The sequence below is a fragment of the Pinus tabuliformis genome, chromosome 6 (genome assembly GCF_031772625.1).
Source record: "Pinus tabuliformis cultivar Carrire ecotype Pingquan chromosome 6, CPIR1, whole genome shotgun sequence".
NCBI classification, from domain to species: Eukaryota; Viridiplantae; Streptophyta; class Pinopsida; order Pinales; family Pinaceae; genus Pinus; species Pinus tabuliformis.
In genome coordinates, this window is record NC_142292.1 from 1,712,374,202 (window position 1) to 1,712,395,009 (window position 20,808).

The 20,808-nt window shown below is 40.1% G+C and overlaps 1 long non-coding RNA gene across 1 annotated transcript in view; it reads right to left on the reverse strand.

Annotated features, from left to right (window-relative positions):
* Nucleotides 1-20,808, reverse strand: part of LOC149265595 (uncharacterized) — a 181,520-nt gene that overhangs the window by 34,616 nt on the left and 126,096 nt on the right. The window contains exon 3 of the long non-coding RNA XR_016254535.1: nt 1,082-1,149. This is a non-coding gene — a long non-coding RNA (uncharacterized LOC149265595). The remainder of the gene's footprint in view (nt 1-1,081; nt 1,150-20,808) is intronic.

The window sequence follows — 20,808 nt, forward strand, 5'->3', positions numbered from 1 at the left end:
CAAGACTAAGAGAGCCATCTCAGTGAGGAGTGAGATACTCTATGTATGTTGAGTCCGAGGAAGGGGGAAGCAAGGAGATCTAGATCAACCAAGGAGGCCTTGATCCACTGGATCAAATCTAATGTTGTATGTAATTCCTCAGTTGGGCCATTTTCCCAAGAAGGGAGCCCAAGTAATTTTTGAAGAAATTTAATGAAGAACTCTGATTGGGCAGAATCTGTTGTGTCATCATGATTAAGATAGGTATTGTTTGTTTTTCGCTATATTTATTTGGTTAACACCCTAGCTGGTGCTTTTATTTAGTAGACGTAAATCTCTTCGGAACTAATTGCTGGTTTGCTAGCGTAAGAAAAATTAACAATAGGCAATGGAATAAACATAAATAAATACCTAAATATCAAATAAATAATAATAACTATGCATAATAACTGACACAATAAATGAAATGACAAATGATGACTAAAGGAGATGACCTATCGACCATGGCTACTAGTTAATGCTACAAGTACACCATCAGATGGCATTGTAAACATATTATATCTTTCATCATATCTTGTTCAGTTATATTTATAACTTGTCCTATATGGATTTTTGTTTATTGTCCTTCTTAAGTTGAATATTTCTTCAGTAAATGAACATTGTTCATTTCAGCATTAATATAATCATCTTATCTCTCTTCAACAATGTGCTAAATTGTGAGTGTGCACAGTTCTATACTAAAATCTCCATCAACGTGAAACATCCACCTAGACTACTTCATTGAACATAGGTACTCTGGAGTAAGTAAAAATATAAATGAATGAATAAGTGGTTTTTCCACAGCAGCTATGAAAGAAATCAGGCATACAAAATGCAGTACCATCACCATTAATTCAGAGCTATAAACCTAGATCAATTCATTGAACATAGGTACCTTGATGTAAGTTAAGTGAGTGAATAAGCATTTTTTGCAAAGCATATAAAAACAAAGTAGGTTTACTAACATTAACGCTCACCTTCTTTAACTTCTTTTTCTGCAGGGACACAGTTCTGTGAAAAAGAAGAGAGAATTAAAGGGCAGAGTGAGACAGAGTAAACACACCTTGGTAAGCCTTCTCGTGAACTCTCTCCAGTCAATTGTGCTAGTAGCTCCCGCGATGTTGCAACATACTGCCCAAATATCATCACCACCTCTATTAAGTTGATTTACAATCATTCACCTCAACCATATAGTGTACGTTCAATACAAAATCCCAGTAGAAGCAACAAAAGATTTCTATAATGCAATATTCTTCTTTCTGCCTCAAAAATGCTTGTCAATGTGAAAAAAACAACCTACCAAAAGCTGATACCTTGAACAAAACTAACTAACGAATTAATATTTTAGAACAAATTTAGATAAATTATTAATGTCTACTAGTGGACAAATGTGGCCAGTCGAACTGAGAGATATACAACATATACCACAGACTATGAAAAGCCTCACTTCCCTCTATACAATAATATCATAAATAAATTTAAATGAGAATGCATAACTCTAAAATAATGAAACGGAAGTTTATTTACTTCCAGGAAAAGTTCACTATGTTTGAATTACACTTGGAAATTTCTAAGACGACTTCTATCCAACTTATATAGCACCATCATGTGCAAAATTTTGACAACAATTTAAAAGAAAACGCACTTCCTCTAACGACATTACCATTACGCTTCATAAATTATAACTCAAAACTTTAACAATAAATGATGCTGATCTATGAAAAGTTTTTTATTTGAATTTCTAAGAGAAATTAGTGATTTGGCCAAAATGATATATGAGTTACAGTTGATTTAATATAAGGCTGTAGCAACGACATAATATTCAAACTATGAACGTGTGAATAAAATCAATATTGATATCACTCTTGCTCTAAATAAACTTTTCATGTGCCTAGTACAAAAATGGAATTCATACAAAAATCGCAGAAAAGGATAAGTAATATAAAATTCATTATCATTATCACCATCGGAGGCCCTAGATACTACTACACTGAAATGGAATCAAAATTGATTATAGGTCCTCGATCTAAATGAAATTTATTTATATTTCTAAACCCATTAAACTCGGAATAAATCATTGTCAAAAACAGGTTGTTACAGAATACATATGATAAAAATTATTGGTTTCAGTGAACTGCATTCTTAGTCTTTGTTTGAACCATGAAAAGACTAATTGAAGCTCTAAACTCTTATTTTCTAACTTGAAACTAGATACTGTGCATGAGCAAATCATAAAATCTTAAAAATTGAAGAGTGATAACTCGCAGACTTGATTCTAAATGTGCAAATAGAAATTAAAATTTTGCATTATGTTTTAATTTTGAATTTTGAATTGATACTAGTGACAAAAGTCGAAATTCATATTATATTTAATCTGAAAATTCGATTCAATTGTGGTGTTCAGCACAATTCTTCTGGGCCGATGTAACAGCCAACCTAGTTATATGCAGATTCCAACCCACTTGTTCCATTATTTGCCTCGGAACTCCAAATTTCATCTAAAGAAAATCTCCCGTCACCTTGAATTTGATTTCAAGAGGATTAAATGGCATGATAAAGATGGAAAATATTTAATTAGATTGTTTGAACCATTTAAAAATAAAAAAGAAGATGAAGTTCAAACGGGCAAGTGTTATCATATTAGTGGAGTTGAAAGTGAGAGGCTTTAGAGATTTTTGAGGGTGGCAAGAGTTTACCCAGGCTTCCTCTATGTTGAAGCTTATAATAGCTTCAGAAGGTCTCTACATGGGCTTGATGTCTTAGCATGTGGAAGAAGATATAATGCCTCTTTAAGTGCTTGCTTGGTGGAGTCAATGATTTATCTCTTCTTTCTTAAATCTAACTTAGGAAAAGTACAATAATTAAAGTCAATTAATTATTGTGGACTATTAAGTCATTTTCTATGGATAAATAATTTAATTATTTAAGTGACTTAGAAAAGATCTCAACCATTGACCTCCAAGATATTCTATAAGGGAGATTAGGGTTAGGGATTTGGGCTTAATGAAGATTATAAAAAGAAGCCTAAGGAAGAGGTGAAGACACAAGAGAGGAGACACAACAAGAGAAAGCAATTTTCTCTAGTGCGAGTGGCTTAGTAGACTGAAACACAGAGGAAGAAGACTACAGGAGGATTCAAGGACCCATCCAGGAGGTCGAGTTGCTGGAGATAGCAGGGCCGAGTTGCAAAAGAGAGAGGGAGGTCAATTTAATTGGAGAAGTCGATTTGTTGGAGGCTGAATTCCCTGATGTGCAGTGGCAGCTTGTAGGGAAGGAACAAGGTCGATTTGCTAGAAGATTGTTGGGCCAAATTTATGCAAGCCGAATTCCTTCAGAGGCCAATTTCCAAAGGCTGCTCATCCAATGGGGGTTGAGTTACATGTTCCAGTAAATATATTTTTCCTTGTAATTCCTTGTGGGACGAAAACCCTAACTTTCCATATGAATGAATGATGGAGAATTGTTGTTAGTATTTATTTTTTGCAATGTGTGATGGATCTCTCCATATATTTATTTTTTGTTGCACATATTTCTAGAGGTTAAAATATCAGTGATTTTATTTTTTGATGATTCAAAATTTATTTGGTTGATTTAATAAATTGTTGGCGATAAATAATTGTCGTGAGAAAATAAATTTGGGTTGGTAATAGGAAATTTAACATGGTATTAAAGCTTTCTAGATAACTCTGAGAGAGAAATACAATATCACTAGGGTTTGTAGCAACGAATTTCTTTAATAGCTTTTATTTTGCAGTTGGGGTTTTATGGCCAAGGTCGATTTGTGAAGATGGCATCACTGAGTAGTTTGCAATATGAAGCCAGGTAGGATGGGGTCATTAACCTGAGTCCTTGGAAGGAGAAAATTACCATGACTCTAAAATTGAATGGTTTGTGGCATCTTGTGAACATAGACATTTAGGTTCCTTCAAATCCAAACCTTGCAGTAAAGTATAATCTCAAGGATATGAAAGCGAGGTGTATAATTTTGGATGGTGTGAGGGATCATATAATTCCTCACATATCAGGAAAGGACACAGGATGTCATGTGGGTAGCCCTAACCAGCGTTTATCATAGCACAAACGAAAACGAGAAAATGGTGTTGCGGGAGAAATTAATCAACATCAGGATCAACAGATCAGAGACTGTAATATCTTACCTCACGAAGATCTAGCAGGCTTGTGATGAGATTGCAGTTGTTGGGGAAACTGTGATTGATTCGAAGTTGGTGAAAGTAGCTCTAAAGGGTGGCATTAAGCATTGGACCACCTTTGTGGATGGGATCCTTGCTCGGAAACACCTTCCTGATTGGGGTCGTTTGTGGGATGATTTCATCTAGAAGGAGATCTAGGAGAACTCATTGACCGAAGGACAAGAAAGGAATAGTGAAGAGAAAGATGAGCTTGCTCTTGCGACACAAGCGAAAAAGGACAAAGGGGAGGCCAAGCAGAACTAGAGTGGAGGTGGACCTTCACAGAATAAAATGGAGAAGGACATGAGCAAAGTCAAGTGATTTGCATGTCACAAGTTCGAGCATTTTTCCAGTCAGTGTCCAAACAGGAAGAAGGGAAAGGGAAAGCAGCCACTGCATAGATGGACGAGATCCCTGAAAAGTTCGAGAAGAACTTTGCCTTGGTATCATGCCTTTCTAGAACCATCACAAGGGTTGTTTGGCTTGTGGACATCTTGTCACATGACGGGATCTCGAGACATTTTCACTAGCGTGACCAAGGAACATAAGGATATACATAGAGCTTGGTGATAATGCAATGGAAGGCATTGGTAGTATTGAGTATCAGATGGACTCAGGTGGGTATAATGTAGGTGAATGAGGAGTTGTGCTTGGTGATAATGCAATGGAAGGCATTGGTAGTATTGAGTATCAGATGGACTCAGGTGGGTATAATGTAGGTGAATGAGGAGTTGTGCGTACTAGGTTTAGAGAACAATCTCCTTTTAGTTTTGGCAGTAGAAGATAGAGGACTAGAAGTCATCTTCACGGGAGGTGAAGTGGTTGTTGGGCCAAAAGTAATTGATCCTAGCAAGAAGCGAGTAACTGGGAGAAGGGAAAAAAATCTCTATCTATTGAGGATAGTCGGTGAAGGCTCTCATACATGTGAGCGACAACCAAAGTGATATTTGGCACATGCGAATGGAACACCTACACTACAGGGCTACTCCTATGTTATGGAGAATGGTTATAGGTTTTCCAAAGATCGGAGTGGAGCAAGATGGAGTGTGTAAAGGGTGTGCACTTGGTAAGCAGACCAAGGCCGCATTTCCTCATAGCAAGACTAGGTATAATGGAGTACTAGACTTGGTGCACTAAGACATTTGTGGTCCTATGTTTGTGGAGTTGATCACAAGGTCTTTGTACTTTGTGACATTCATACATGTTTTTTCTAGGAAGATTTAGATCTACATCTTGAAGACTAAGGGTGAAATCTTTAGTGAGTTTTTTAAGAGTTCAAAACTCTTGTGGAGAACTAGACCAGGAAGAAGAATAAGATGTTGAGATCAAAAAATGGGGGTGAGTATACCTTCAATGAGTTCTAGGATTTTTACAGGGTGGCAAGGATTAAGAAGGAGCTCATGGTACCTTACAACCCTCAGCAGAATGGGGTTGCGGAGAGGAAGAATAGGCCCATAATGGAGGTAGTAAGGGCAATGATCTATGATCAGGAATTGCCTAATTTTTGTGGGGCGGAGGACTGCAATACAATTGTATATGTGCAGAACAAGAGTCTTCACGAGATATTGGAGGACGTGACTCCCAAGGAGATGTTTACTAGAGTGAAACCAGATGTGAGCCAACTGTGAACCTTTGATAGTCCACGAAGAAGAGGACTAAGCTAGAACCCTTGTGAGAAAGGGGCATATTTGTGGGCTATTGTGAGGTCTCAAAGGCCTACCGAGTCTACATTCCAGGACAGAGGAAAGTAATAATTAGTTGGGATGTCAGATTTGCTAAGGGCATGACCTTTAGGAGATCTCATGAGCGAGAGCCAATAGGGGTAGAGGATTAGGAGCGAGATGCTCCTAAGGCTAAGCAAGGACCAACAACACTAGTAGCAGGGACACAACCTGTATATTTGGAGGAGGAGCGATATATTCCTTCAAGCTCTACTAGGAGGAGGTTTAGATGAGCCAAATAGACCTTAAGGGATGTTAAGGAGCATATGGAGGCTGCTAGAAGCACTTTCAAGTAAAGCGGACCACCAGTGATATTTTCCAGTTATTTAGCATTGTCGAGCACCATCAGTGAGTTCGAACCTTCCACCTTTGATGAGGTGGTATATGAGCATGTCTAGACGTACATCATGGTGGAGGCGTATAGCTCCATCATGAGGAATGATGTATGGGGCATAAAGCCCAGAGCGGATGGAAAGTTAGTGGTCACTTCTCGATGGCTCTACAAGATCAAACATGCATTCGATGATAGTGTCGAAAAGTACAAAGAGAGGTTCGTGACAAGACGATTCTCCCAGCAGGAGGGAGTTGATTATGAGGAGACATTCGCACTCGTCGCCAGATATGCATCCATTAGAGCAGTTATGTCCATTTCTTTAGAGATGGGGTGGAGGATACATCAAATGGATGTGAAGACTACTTTCCTCAATGGGGTGACTGGGGAGGAGGTGTATAATAAGCAACATCAGGTCTTTGAGGTGCATGGGAGAGAGTCTCATGTAAGGAGGTTGAAGAAGGCCCTTTATAGGCTAAAGCAAGCTCCACATGCATAGCACACCCGGATTAAAGGATATCTTCTCGGTTTGGTCTTCACCAAGAGTAAGGCAAACTCTAACTTGTATTATGAACTTGTTGATGGTGAGCCACTCATATTGGTACTTTATGTGGACGATCTCTTCTTGACAGGAGCAGAGAAGCTCACAGCGATAAGCAAGTAGGATCTTGCTTTGGAGTTTGAGATGAAGGACATCGGCTTGATGCACTACTTTTTGGAATTGGAGGTGTGGCAACAACCAGGAGATATATTCCTTGGCCAGGGGCCCAGGGCAAGTATGTAGTTGCGATCTTGAGGAGGTTCATGATGGAGGATTCCAGGCATGTGTCTATGTTAATGATCACTAACTTGAAGAAGCTAAGTGCTTCTGAAGGAGAGTTGGTGGATCCTGTTGAGAAATCAATGTGTTTATGTATTAGGGTTGATTTCTCTTAGCATGGTAATTATTTGTGAATTTGTTGGCTTATTATTTCTTTTAATATGTTATTTTCATCAAATAATTACTAAAAACATAAACATGAAGATCACAAAAAGGACAATGAACACAAGATATAGGCTCCAAGCCAGGGCAAAACCCCTCCAAGGGGAAAACCCGAAAAATCTCTTCTTCTTATAGAATCAGATCAAAGTGAGAAATCCAAGACCCAAAACCATCCTCCAAGAAGCCAAGTCAAACCCTCCAAAATCCACAAAATGTTTGCACTTGTTTCAGACATTTTGTAGCCCAGAAAATTCCAATTGTTTCACATCTTTTGTAGCCCAGGAAGCTCACACTTTTCAGATCTTTTGTAGCCCAGGAAGCTCATACTTTTCAAATTTTTTGTAGCCCGAGAAGCTTGCACTTTACTTCAGAACTTAGCATATTTTTGCCTCAGAATACGTCACAGAAAACCCAAGTTGCTTATCCACTTGGAGGAGGACACATGCCTACATATAGTTGTTCTCATATGCAAAAAGACAACTTTTCATTGCGCTGACTTGACATCCAAGAGGGGCGACTTGGCTTCTTGAGGTGATTTTACCCAAATTACATTTTCAAAATTCTTTTTCCTTTTTCTTTACAATATGTCCTATTACCCACCATTTTGTGGGTGATATCCCTAGGAGAAAAAATTTCTCCAAGATGGTCCTCAACCGAAAACCAACAACTCTTACAACCACCAACTAGCTCGTTGGGCCACTTTTCCACCACTTGAGCCAGTCATGTGGTCCCTCACCCATCTTTCATGATCGTATGTTTGAAGGTCGGCCTCCTGAACCTAAAGGTATGCCTTGTCATTTGGTAATTGAGTATTGTAGTTTGCTCATCTTGGACAATTATGGGCATGGATTAATGGGGGGATTCGACAAAAAGAATGGGCTAGGTGTGTGCTCTTATCCCCTAGACCCCTTTCGGATATTAACCTTGGATTTTAGTACCGTGGGATCTCTTTTACTGACCATTTGTCTTTAGGGATGGTATTTCACGGGAAACGCTAATTTTGGTTGCATGGTTCAGCTCCCTCATCCACATATATTACCCACCTTTCCACTCATTATTACCCCATTCATCAATTCTCCCACCTCGGTCCACATTCCTCCACTGGGTCCACATAGGAATAACTCTCCCCTACCCCTTGCCCACACCTTGGGTCAGGCTTGGAATGATGCCCCAAAGGTTGATACAGCTAAAAAAAAAAAAGCAAAAGCAAAATTGACCACATTCAACAAGAAAACGTACCACAAAATGCAAAATATGGTCAGGACAAATGCATTGAGCACGTGGGTAAAAGCCAACACATGAGCTCTACCCCATCATTATGACCATCACCCTGGTTCATGCACGTTCTACAAGCCTCCTTCATCGTATATAAATCCATGATTGTCCCAACTCCCAACCCCTGGTGGGCAATGAACTGCCTCACCTTAAAAGGGGGTATCCATTGCTCTATCTCACACATCATGCGCTTACCCCTTGAGCACCAAGCAGTTAATTAAAGAAAAATCATAAAAAGCAAAAGGGCATATAAAGAAGGGTAGAAAGATTAAGGTTGAGGTGGTTCATGTACCACGATTGCTCCCTCGTATACATTATATAGCCAAGTGTGGGCTTCCCTTCTACTAGCTACCCTTGTACCCCAGCATGTGGCCTAGGGCTGCCCCTTCTCATCCCCTACACCATTCACCTCTTTATCACATACCACCACATTTTAAAGGATATACCTTGGACATATTATCCCCTTTAGAAGTAGAAACCACCTAATGGGATACTTGGTTAACTCCATTTGGAGTTTGGAGACATTAGCACATGCCAAAGCCCATTATGGAAAGGCGGGCCATTATGAAGTCCCCACTTGTGGTCCATGTTTTGTAAGCTCTTTTACTCGATTTCCTTGATGACTATGTTATACTGGAAGGCTAAGGGATGCATTGGATCTTATGCAGGATTGCAGGTGGTCTCCATCTTGGGTTTGGTCTCCCTATAAGGGGTCCTAACCCTTCAGAGCGCTACATTGGCACATATAGGGTGTGTGTTGAGAGCCATGGGCCTCCATAGCAGTAAACAACAGTCCATAGATCCCCAAAGATGTTCAAAGATTGGCTCGAGATCCACCTATTGGACGAGGAAGATGCACCTGGTTCACCTTTGCCCAGTCGGCCCCACAGACGTGCCATGCACTTGACAGCTGACCTAGGACTTGTAGGATGATGTGGCATCACCTACACTATCATTTGAGCCCTTACAGATGATCTACATGCATCTTTGACTCATTTGAAGACCCATGAGGTTATTATTGTGCCCCCACACCCACTAGGAGCACCACAGGTTTATTGTTTGGAGAACAAGGGGCCAACCCCTTGTCCATCACTTTTGAGGGTCATATTCCCTCATTATAGCACCTATGGACCTCATTAGGCCTCTTAGAGGGCCCTACGACATGTATTATTTATAATTTGACCTCTTAAGAGGGTTATTGTTTCATTTGTGAGCTAGTGGCTTGTCACCAAAGGTTAGGTTATTAGCACATTATTTTATTTTGGGGCTTATGTAGGGCTAAGAGACTAATTCGAACTCCTAATTAGTGTATAAATACAAGTGATATGAGTTCATTTTCTCATCATCACTTTGGATTGAATCACTCTTCTCTTTAGATAATTTCACAATTTTCTGGGATAAAGAATTGGAGCATGGATGAATTTTGATGTTTGGATTGGAGTATTTTATCTTGGAGCTTCTTTTTTGTCAAATTGTTGACGATTAAATAATTCTATTACATGTAAGTACACACTTTTAATGCTATTCTTTCTTTACTTTTGTCATATGCATTGAATGGGATTTTCATTATAATAGAGCTAATTGTTGCATTGCATAATTGCAAATTTGTGGAATTATTGTTCCTATATAGCATCTCTCAATGTTTAAACCATGTATGTGAATGAAATCTCCTAGGGATAATTCCACCGATGAATTTATCTTGATAAGCCATCTCTTTGACAAGCGAAGTATAAATGCTTTGAGGTCTCTTCTGCTTGCCCCAAAGGCTAAACGAAGTAGTCCTTAAGGCCTCCTTGACTGAAATACAAGTTCCTTTCTCATCATTCTCCTAGACTCCATTCTCCCCAAGGGATTAAGGCATTGGTCCTCCAATAGGTGATCACTCAAAGAACATTTTTCTCCACCTTTCCCTCTCTCTTCTAGGTCTAGCCAAGTTGGGTCACCTAGGGCATCACTTTCCCAACAAAATAGCCCAAGAAAAAGTTTGATCTCCTAGCCTCTACTGCACTGGTGTGTCCTCAAGGCCTCCTCCAATTTTGAAGCCATTCCAACGATGGAGTTGTGAGATAACCCAAGCCCTAGCTCTGAGATCAAACTTTGCCCTGGTATTCCCTAGGCTAGCACCTCATAGGATCAATTTGATACTTTTAATTGGAAATTCTTGCTTTGATCCTTTCCCCTTCCTTGTTTGGGTTAAGAACATCATTGGTTGCTAGATTCTCTCTCCTTAACCTAGGTTAGGTCCACTTGGTCCCGTGTGGTCCCACACCTTTGAAAAGTCAATTCTTCAAGAACCATTCGGGAAGTCAAGTTCAATAAGGATTTTAGGATTGGGAAACTCCTTTACAAGGCATATTCCTCTAACCTAACCCTCAAATCCTCACCTCCTTATCCTAGAAATCTTTGTACCTTGCTTAAAAAGCAAGTAAGCTCTATTCTTAACCTCCTTCTAGGTAAAGGATTATTAAGGTCACTTCACATCCATTAGTTGATTCATCCTTCACAAGTGACTTTCTATATATCGAGTCTCCTCCCATCGGTGAAAGTCCATAAAGAGTAAGGAGTCTTAGTTGAAGTGGCAATGGGCTAAGTCTCCCTTGTTGCCTTTGGCCTAGCAGTTGTCCCCTTTAGGAATCCCCTTTAGGCCCCTTGCTAATTTGAGCAATAACATTTTGACGTCATTGTCGGGGACACGAAACGTGTGTTTTGTTCCCTATATAACATTATTGATATATCATTTGGCGACTCCATTGGAGGAACAAAGTCCTAGTTCCTCATTGAACTTCAAAGTCAATGCTTGTAAGGTGAAGCAGGTATTTGTGAAGGCATTTTAATTCACCCTGGCGACTCCATTTTGGCATTATATGCAAGATCATGAAAAATGGTTAAAGAAAGTATCCACGACATTAGCCCCGAAGAAGAACAAGACCTATGGGAAAGATTGGATTCGTGGTCTGAGCTTTGTGATCATTTGATAGAGCACGGGAACGAGGCTAAAAGGATTAAAGCCAATATGCATGGAGGATTGGTTCCATGTACATGAATTGTTGATGGTATTAAATGCAATCTCTAGCATGCTACTATTCTTAATTTTTCAGTGTTGTAACCACATATGAATTAAACCCATGAGGATTATAAACTGATGTATCATGTTGATGTTGCTAAAGATTCATCTATCTGTTCATTGTTGCACATTAATTGTCATTTATGATAAGTTGTAAAGGATACTATGTTTTTGCTACAATATATCCTTATGCTCTTGATAACCCTATGGGTAAGAATTCCCTAGGTACATTACAAAGACTGGCTTGTATTAACAAGCAAAAAGAATACTTTGAAATACATAATTTTCACTTTGACAAGGAGAAAGTAAACTAAGCTTCTATGCAACAATAAGGCCATGCATATAATTGGTACATGTGGTGGAAGGCAGTGACCAAGGTAAGCTTTTGTCCAAGTTCGAAGGTGATTTCTTTAAAAGTATTCAAGGTGTCACAGAGGAACTTACTTTGCAAAATTTACCAAAATACAAGAAAAAGGTGATGTGGATAAATACACACACAAACGGGAAGCACTATCAATGCGAGTTCCTGACTTATCAGAGGATCAACTATTTCTGACTTATGTGCATGGATTAAAGCCTTACACAAGGAAGGAATTAGTAACACATAATGTCGCAACTATGGAAAAAGCTACACGTAAAGCAAAAGGTGTAGAAAATAAATTAAAAAGGTCATTACAAAAATTTGACAAGGTTTACTCAAGATAGAAGACACCTTAAGCCATAGACATGGGAAATCCAAGGTACCTTCCACTGTGTCTAAGAGAAGGAAGTAAACTTACTTCGAAGGCCCAAAGAATAAAAAAAGGAAAAAGTAAGTATTGTGGAGAAAAGTGAGGACCCTTGACATAGGTGTTTTAGGTGAGACAACATCAAAGATTTATACGAATGTGAAGCAAAAAGAGAAGATGGTTCAAATAGTGAAAAGTCAGACAAAGAAGGCAAAAGAAACCTTCAAAATTTTCCCTTCGAACCAAATGATGAGAATGCACCAAGAAATAATTAGCAACCATAATAGGTATAGTCCAACCAGAAACATTAAAATTGAAGGGGCACATAAAAAAGAACAACGTTACGATTCTTTTATATATATATAGGGATGTACCCATAATTTTGTCAATACAAATCTCACAAGGAGACTAAATCATTTTAGATACCATGTGCCTAATATGAAGATGATGGTGGTAGATTGAAATAAATCAAAGATGTAGGAAAATGCCACAATATGAAGCTGCAAATTTAAGATTACAACCTCGAATCCCAATTCTACATTGTACCCTTAAGATTCTAATGGCTACAAACATTAGGTACTTACAATGCTAACCACCAAAAATGCTTTATTAAATTTAAGTGGCAAGGGGAAAGATACAAGTTGTCTAGGTTCTAACCTTCCCAAACTCAAATTATGTCATCCCATCAAACAGAGAAGCTAACCCGAAAGTGAGCACCAACTTATATGGTACAATGTCACCAAAGGAAGCTAGTATTATCAGAATCCGACTGAACCGACCAATATAGCTATTTCTTAGGGAAAATTGGTCTGAAACCGATGTCACAGACCAGAAAAGGCATGTTCCCCAGTTCTTATACAGAACTAGCCGGTTCGGTACCAAACCGGCTGATTTTGTAAAATGCTACCAAGTGTTAATTTTTTTTAATAAGTATTCTATACTGATAATTATCTTTCATGATTATGATCTTTTACATTCTTATTCATTACTTCCATCATTCAATAAGTACACAAAAGACATCAACCATACAGTAAAGAGGCAGCCACACAAAGAACATAAAGTTTTACCCTGGGAAAGCCCATCATGGGGAAAAACCCAGCCAACCTTTTTCTTAGAGAACCAATGCAATAAGAGATGCATCAAATTCAACTAACTAGCAAGATGACCAACCATCAAATACCAAGTTAGCCCTCCATAATTCTGTCCACAGGGATCTCTGCAACAAGGTCAAGAAGACATCTTCCAAGTTAGCTTCGGATCTTGCACTATGCTACTAAGATCAACATTTAACCACAGAGATATAGCCTCTAACTTGCGAACTACTTCATAGAATATTAGCCTTAGATAAGCCTCAAAAAAAGTGCACTGGTCCATGGAGTATGTTCGTCGCAAAGCGCACTGTTCCACAAAGATACATTAGCCTCAAATCCACACTGAACTGCAGGAACTATAGGCCTCAGACTACCGCAGGAGATATGGGCCTCAAACTTGCAAATTGAAACACAAAGAAGTAGCCTTAGATTAGGGAGTTGTTCCACAAAAGGTATGCCTCAAAAATGCATGTTATCTTGCCTCAGATGAACGAGCCTCAAAAGAAATCCAAAATTATGTCTTTTGGAAAGAAAATAGGCTCTATTTATAGTTGTTCGTCCATGAGAAAGGGCACATCTCTTGGGCAAGCCGACTTGATCTTTGGAGGGCCGAGTTGGTCTTTGTGGAGACAAAAATACAAATTTAAATTTTCATTTTCCGCACTCTTAATCAGCCTTATAATTTTTTTTCTTTTGAATACAAAATAAGTCTTTTTCTTGCAAGCATGAAGAACATGCTTCATATAATTTTCTTTTGTAACAATTACAATGTACAAGTGATACATTATGAAGACCGACCATAGCTACAAAAATTTAAGACTCCCTCTTAGCTGGGGAGGTATTCGTAATGACTATCCAGATGTTCTCTGTATACATGATCTCTCTAAGAAAAGGTTATAAGTTTTAATCAATCCAAGTACCATAATCAGGTTGACAATTGTGACACGAGGTAAAACAAGTTACCATAATCAGGTCAACAATTGTGACACATGGTACATCAAATCCAAGTACCATAAATAGGTCACAATTATGACACATGGTAAAACAAGTTACCATAATTAGGTCAGAAATTGTGAACATGGTACATTGATAGCATCATCATCAATATCATAACCACTAGCATTAATCACACATAATCACAGTGCACAATCAAACAACTATAGACATAGTCTAAGTGAAACACCAAAGGCCTCATCAATGATAAACAAGCTCACTCTAGAAATAGATCTGAGCATGATGTTGGGAGGCTAGAGCATTTAGAACCATTCTCCCTAATCCAAGCCAAAGTGACACACGGACAACATCCCTAATCGGGTCACTATACAAGGACACATGGAGAATGATTGTCCTTTGTCAGACCATTTTCCAGCTCACTCTAGAAATAGATCTGAGCATGATGTTGGGAGGCGAACCATTCTCCCTAATCCAAGCCAAAGTGACACACGGACAACATCCCTAATCGGGTCACTATACAATGACACATGGAGAATGATTGTCCTTTGTCAGACCATTTTCCTATATAGGTCAAAGTGACACAGGGACTACAACCCTAATCAGGTCACTGTACAATGACACAGGAAAATTTAGTCCATCAGACAATTCTTCCTAATTCTAGTCAATGTACTTGATACAGGGATAACATCCCTAATTCCAATCCGAGTACATGACATGGGAAGAATGTCAGGTCATGATGCTATCTAATCTGTCAAATCATTCTCCCTAATTTCAATCAATGTACTTGACACAGGGATAACATCCCTAATTCCGGTCAAAGTAAATGACATGGGGAGAAACCATATCCTTGATGCAATCATTACTCCCTCTAAATTAGAGAGGCATTTTCCACAAGCCCAAGCTTGTCCCAGAAGTACACTAACATCTCTCTAGCAGAAGGATTCGTCAACATATTGGCTATCTGCTCATCAATGGAAATATATTCGAGCTTCACTGCTCCCTTTTGCGCCATTTCAATCATCGTGGCCATCACCTGCACTTGATCAAAACTTGCAAGTAACCTCTGAAGCTTCAACTTGCCAATTCAGCTGCAATATACATTGCCTTTTCCATATTGTTTCATGCTTATCCAATAAATTATAATGGAGCCCCAAACAGAAGCAATATCTTGAGGAACTCTTTGCAGCTTCACATGATCCATCATCATAGATGCTTTCAAGTCACCTTAGTCCATCGTCCAAGAACGTAAGGTCAACTTACTTTGAGCTCATAACAGGGCTTTCTATTGCTTCCTCTGGAGGCAATCGCTGCTCCCTATGACACATGAGTCCTTCAACTTCCGTCAAAGATAAATCATATATAGGATCATCCTTGATCCATTCAACCAAGCCCAAAGTCTTCTTTAATCATGAAGCATGTTTTCATACCCTTCAAAAGTCTGCGGCAACTCTTACAACTGAGGCAAATCTCTTGACATGATCCACTCCCTCTCTCAGGGAGAACCTTCTCAAATCTTGCTTCCATGTTTCCATTTGTTACATGCTAGATCTTGACTTCTCTTTGGCATACCTCTAAACTTGAGTTTTATTTGATACAATATCCTTAAAGTAGAAATTCTAGAAAATTTTCTTGCTTTGCTCGTTCTTCCACTTTGTCCATTTGTTGTCAAAGCCTTGGCAACTTCTACTATGTATATGCAATCCTCACAGGAGGCCATGGAAGAACAAATACAACCAAGCAAAGAATTCAAAGACAAGAGACTAACTCAGTAAAATAGCAACAATAAGGACAAACAAATAAGAGAGATATTAAATATTTATCTTTTGAGAAGAATGTCAACTCCCTCTAAATCTTTAGTCTTCTTGTATCCATCAGCGACTTTATCAGCTTCATCCACATCATCATCATGATGTCATTTCTTTCTAGGGTTTCTTCTTTCAACAGAAACATTTGATCCTAGGGTATTCCCACAAACCCTAGACTTTCTTCTATGAGCCCTTATGGCTTGCTAGGGTTTACTAACTTTAGTTATTCAAAATACCCAGAACCCTAGACTTGATTGCACATGTGATGAAATTCATTAAATAATATTCATCCTTGGATTCACCAAATCAAGTGGCTCAGCTTCTTCAATGTATACCTAAGAATTCATATCAGCGGCAAGATTTATCATACATTGCATTAATTCTTTAAGAGGCTCAAATCTTAGCAATCATAGATCCATTTAATCTAATATCTCCGACCAGCTAGATTGGTAAGAGACCTGTACTATTAACTGTGAAGCAAGATTCAGCCTCTCCTTACTGAAGCAGACCTTTTTGTGATAGAGATACCTTCTTACTGACAGTTGAGCATCCATAGGATATATACCTTTCTACGATTGTTATACAACTTGCTATTGTGAGATCACATATGCTATGTCATACATCTTGAAAGATGACTCGGCATCTTGATAGTGCAAGATTGATATTGAGTTTGCAATAAACAACGTCTTGAGTTTGAGTTTATAAAACATTAGGCTCAAAAATGTCTTTCCATTGACAACATTTTCAACTATAGATTGTATGTGACTCTTCCAATAGATCTTGATAGTTTCTCAATGAGTTTCTCAAACTTGAGACTCAGCCTTACCACCACTGAACTAGAGATCAAAGTTATGACGAAAAAACCTATTACAACCTTATATTTATCTGTTGAAAGCAAGAATGAGTCTACAACATTTAATATGTGATCCGAGAAAAGCTAGGCATAAAACCTTGGATAGAAACAACCTTATTTTTGTTCTGTTGACGGCGTTGGACCCGCCAACATGTAAGCGAATCTCCCTGGCAAGAAGTCCCAATTATACCTTAGACCGTTTGGTGTAGGAGTCCCAACAGTGGGTCGTATAGCAATGTCTTCACCACGATTTCGCACAGAGGCAAGTAAGATAACTCTATTGGTAGCAAGGGTGTGACAGGTGCAGTGGGTCTAACACATGTGGGTTGAGATGAGTGCACCCCTTGGCAACCTGTAATAGTACTCGGATGGGAAGGGAACACACGAGCGAAGATACGTCACAAGCTGGAAAGCAAGTCAACTGGCAATCCAAAGTGATGGTTAAACCAATCAACACGTTTCAAAAAGGTTCATACATGCTCATACAGAACAGTCCATACATGCGTGCGTAAGGAAGCAAATACATATGCCATTTAGAGTAAACAAGATAGCTAGAATATAATACAACATATGCATGAAACGTGTTGGCTCTTATTATATAAAGAAGTGTAAGTTCCAGTCATACAATACATCCACGTACACCCGCTAGCTCCAATAGTGGAATGTTACAACCACATTCGCCTGCGCCTCCAAAGAGATGAACTATCTCCGTGCAGTGGAGAAGCCAAGGCGTGTTTCATTACTATCCAAACTCTTTCCAAGATAGTCTTATCAAAAGCTTGGCTGACCAAAGGCCTTTACAATGAGTTATGAGGTTCTATTTATAGCAAAGGGTGGGTGACCCTTGACATTCCCCTTTGTGACAGTTCATCTACCCCCATGACTCTTCATCTGCTCTATCATTGTTACATCCAACTATTGACACTTGAACTTCCACTTGACATGACGTTACATTACAATGCACATGTGCTCATGTGAGACAAAATGGCTTGAGCAAGCCATGCAAGGCATCACTGACACTCGGTCCATTGAGGTGAGACCAACTCTTTGACATGCTTGTGATAGTGAGGTTGGTGAGCTGATGCCAAGCTTGGTTGTCCGTGATGATGTGCATGCACCCCATGGTGACATCTTGCTGAAGCGAGCTCTTGCCTTCGTTGCATCTGGTGCATTGGTATGGCTCCTTCATCCAACTCATTTGCTAACATGCGCATGGTCTTCTTGGGTGCGTCTGAACCGGAAACACACTAATGCATAGTGTCTGTGTTGATCTTCAAGTGTGTGATGGTGGTCATGCGCATCAACTTGCGGAAGCACATGTTCAGCTCCAGTTGGACTTGCTTCCTGTCTTCGCCATGGTGAGAGTGTTGAATGGGTTGGATCGCATGCGTGCGCACAATGACATGCATGCTGTTGAATCCCTTGCATGCGACCAACAACACTGCTCACCATGTCTGCTTTGTGCCAGCTACTGCGATGGATCTTTAACATGTACGAGCACAGTTTCATCTATAAGTGCATGTTCCACCCACTGTGGGTCTTGTTCCTACTGCAACTCATTTGTCTGTCTGTGCAGCTTCATGTTCTTCCTTGAGTTGTTGCTTCAGCACAAGCAACTCCTTTGTTCCATTCTCTGTCTTCGCCCGATATTCATGTCGCGTCGTCACCTTATAGCTTAAGTCTCCAAAGTTGCTTTCATCATCAGTGGATCTGCTTGAGCTTGCAACTTTCTTTGGCCTTTGTGTTGTCAACAACCTTCCTCTTGCATTCATTGCATTTGGTATGCTGCCTTCAGTTGTTGTTCATAATGTTGCTCGATGTGATGTTGTTGTTGTCATATCTTGATGTCCTTGTCTACGAACAACTTGATATCTTCGTGGGTAGGCGAGCTCATAAACATTTGATCGACTGCATCTCCAGATGAGCGTTGAACGATGTCTTCGACTCTGCTCCCTTGGAAACCATTGTACCTACACTGCTAAGAGGCAGATGAACACCTACAATACCTGGAGACATGGCAACACTCATGGCAAGCAATCTGTCACTCGAAAACCAAAATGAACTTGAGAACTGACTTGCAACATACCTGTGTGACTAATCATGAAGGTTGCACAATTTCGGCCGAGAGGTCAGGAGACTGACTGCCAACACTGCACAAGGCACAGTCTGGGCTGTTGGGAGACTGAGTGACTGTTGGAACTACGCAATGCGCAATCCAGTCTGGCTATTGACTGCTGGAATTGCGCAATGCGCAATCTCGGATGGAAATGGCTGCAAGCTCAATCACTGCATTGCGCAATTTTCTGGGCTAACAGTCACTGTCCCTCAGAAATGCGCAAAACAGTGATGGAGGACAGTCACTGGGTAGAAATGTGCATTTCCTAAGAGGAAGACAGAGCCTTTCCCTCTCAGGATTGTGCAATGTTGTCTTCGTGAGGCTCTTGTTGAGGCAGAGTCTGGGCCAAGGCTACCCAGACTCGCCAACGGGCAACTGAAAGCAAATGTGGAAGTGAATGCATGGCGACACTAAGTGAAAGCAGAAGTGATTGATCATGCATGTAAACATTGAATGAAAGATTCAGTAAACGAATCAACATGCATGTGGGTGAAGCAAGTCGCCGAATCGGCTACCGTTTGTGCAAAATAGTTTCATGCATGCGACAGCAGTGAGATAGCAATGAAAATTGAAACGGTGCTAGTACAAGCTAGAATGTATCAAAAAGACAACAAGTGTTCACTGAAATCAAGCAGATAGTGTTCATACGAAGCGAAATGAAAAAAGCGCCAGAAATGCAACACAATTCATGGAAAGCAGGCTTACCCCAAAATAGTTGAGTTGAATGTGCCAACAGCTCCTAGATGTGATGTGGGATGTCAGAGCTACAAGTTTGATGTGAGGAATGAGCTCTGCAGTGTCCGGTTGATGAGTTTTGATAACATTGAGGTTGTGACACGCATGCCACAAATCTAGGGAAAGAGACACTTGGTGGGAGGTTTATGAAATGACCCTTGCATGTAACCTCCGACTACCAAAAATAAATCCCTGAAACAAGGGATGCCTTGCATGCTGCCTTGGGAGAAGCAGCCCATGCATGCAATTCAGTTTTGCTCGGTCCTGAAGGGAACCGGTCAACTCAGTTGCACATGCAAGAGACTGCTCGACTGCTGGGAGAAAATGCGCATTTCTGGCTGGGAGTTGGGTTGGCTGCCCAGGAGATTTGCGCAATTTCTGGGCAGAACAGCTGACTGCTACCCAAATTTGCGCAAATTATGGGTTGAGCAGCCCTGCTTGGGAGAATTGCGCAATTTTCACTAAGTGTTCACTGCCAGAATTGCGCAATTCTGGAGCCCAGCAGGCTGCCAATCAGGATTGCGCAATTTCTGGAGGGAAGGCTAGTTTCCCAGGAGATTTGCGCAATTTATGGGCAGAGCAGCTGATTGCTGCCCAGATTTGCGCAAATTCTGGGCTGAGCAGCCTTGCTGGGGAAAATTGCGCAATTTTCACTGTGAGTGTTGACTGCCAGAATTGCGCAATTCTGGAGCCCAGCAGGCTGCTAGTCAGGATTGCGCAATTTCTGGAGGGAAGGCTAGTTTCCCTCTAAAATTGCACAATTTCTTGGGGGACCTGTTCAGCCTGCAACTGGACCAAGTTCGGGTGATCAGCCTGTGAGGGGAATGCATCGAGTTGTGATCGACAGGTTGCCTTTGTGCAAGAAAAACACTGAAGCTTGTGTACTTGATGAAGCAAGACATGCTACTGTGAAGTTTGGAAGGGAGGCTCCAAAACAAAGCTAAG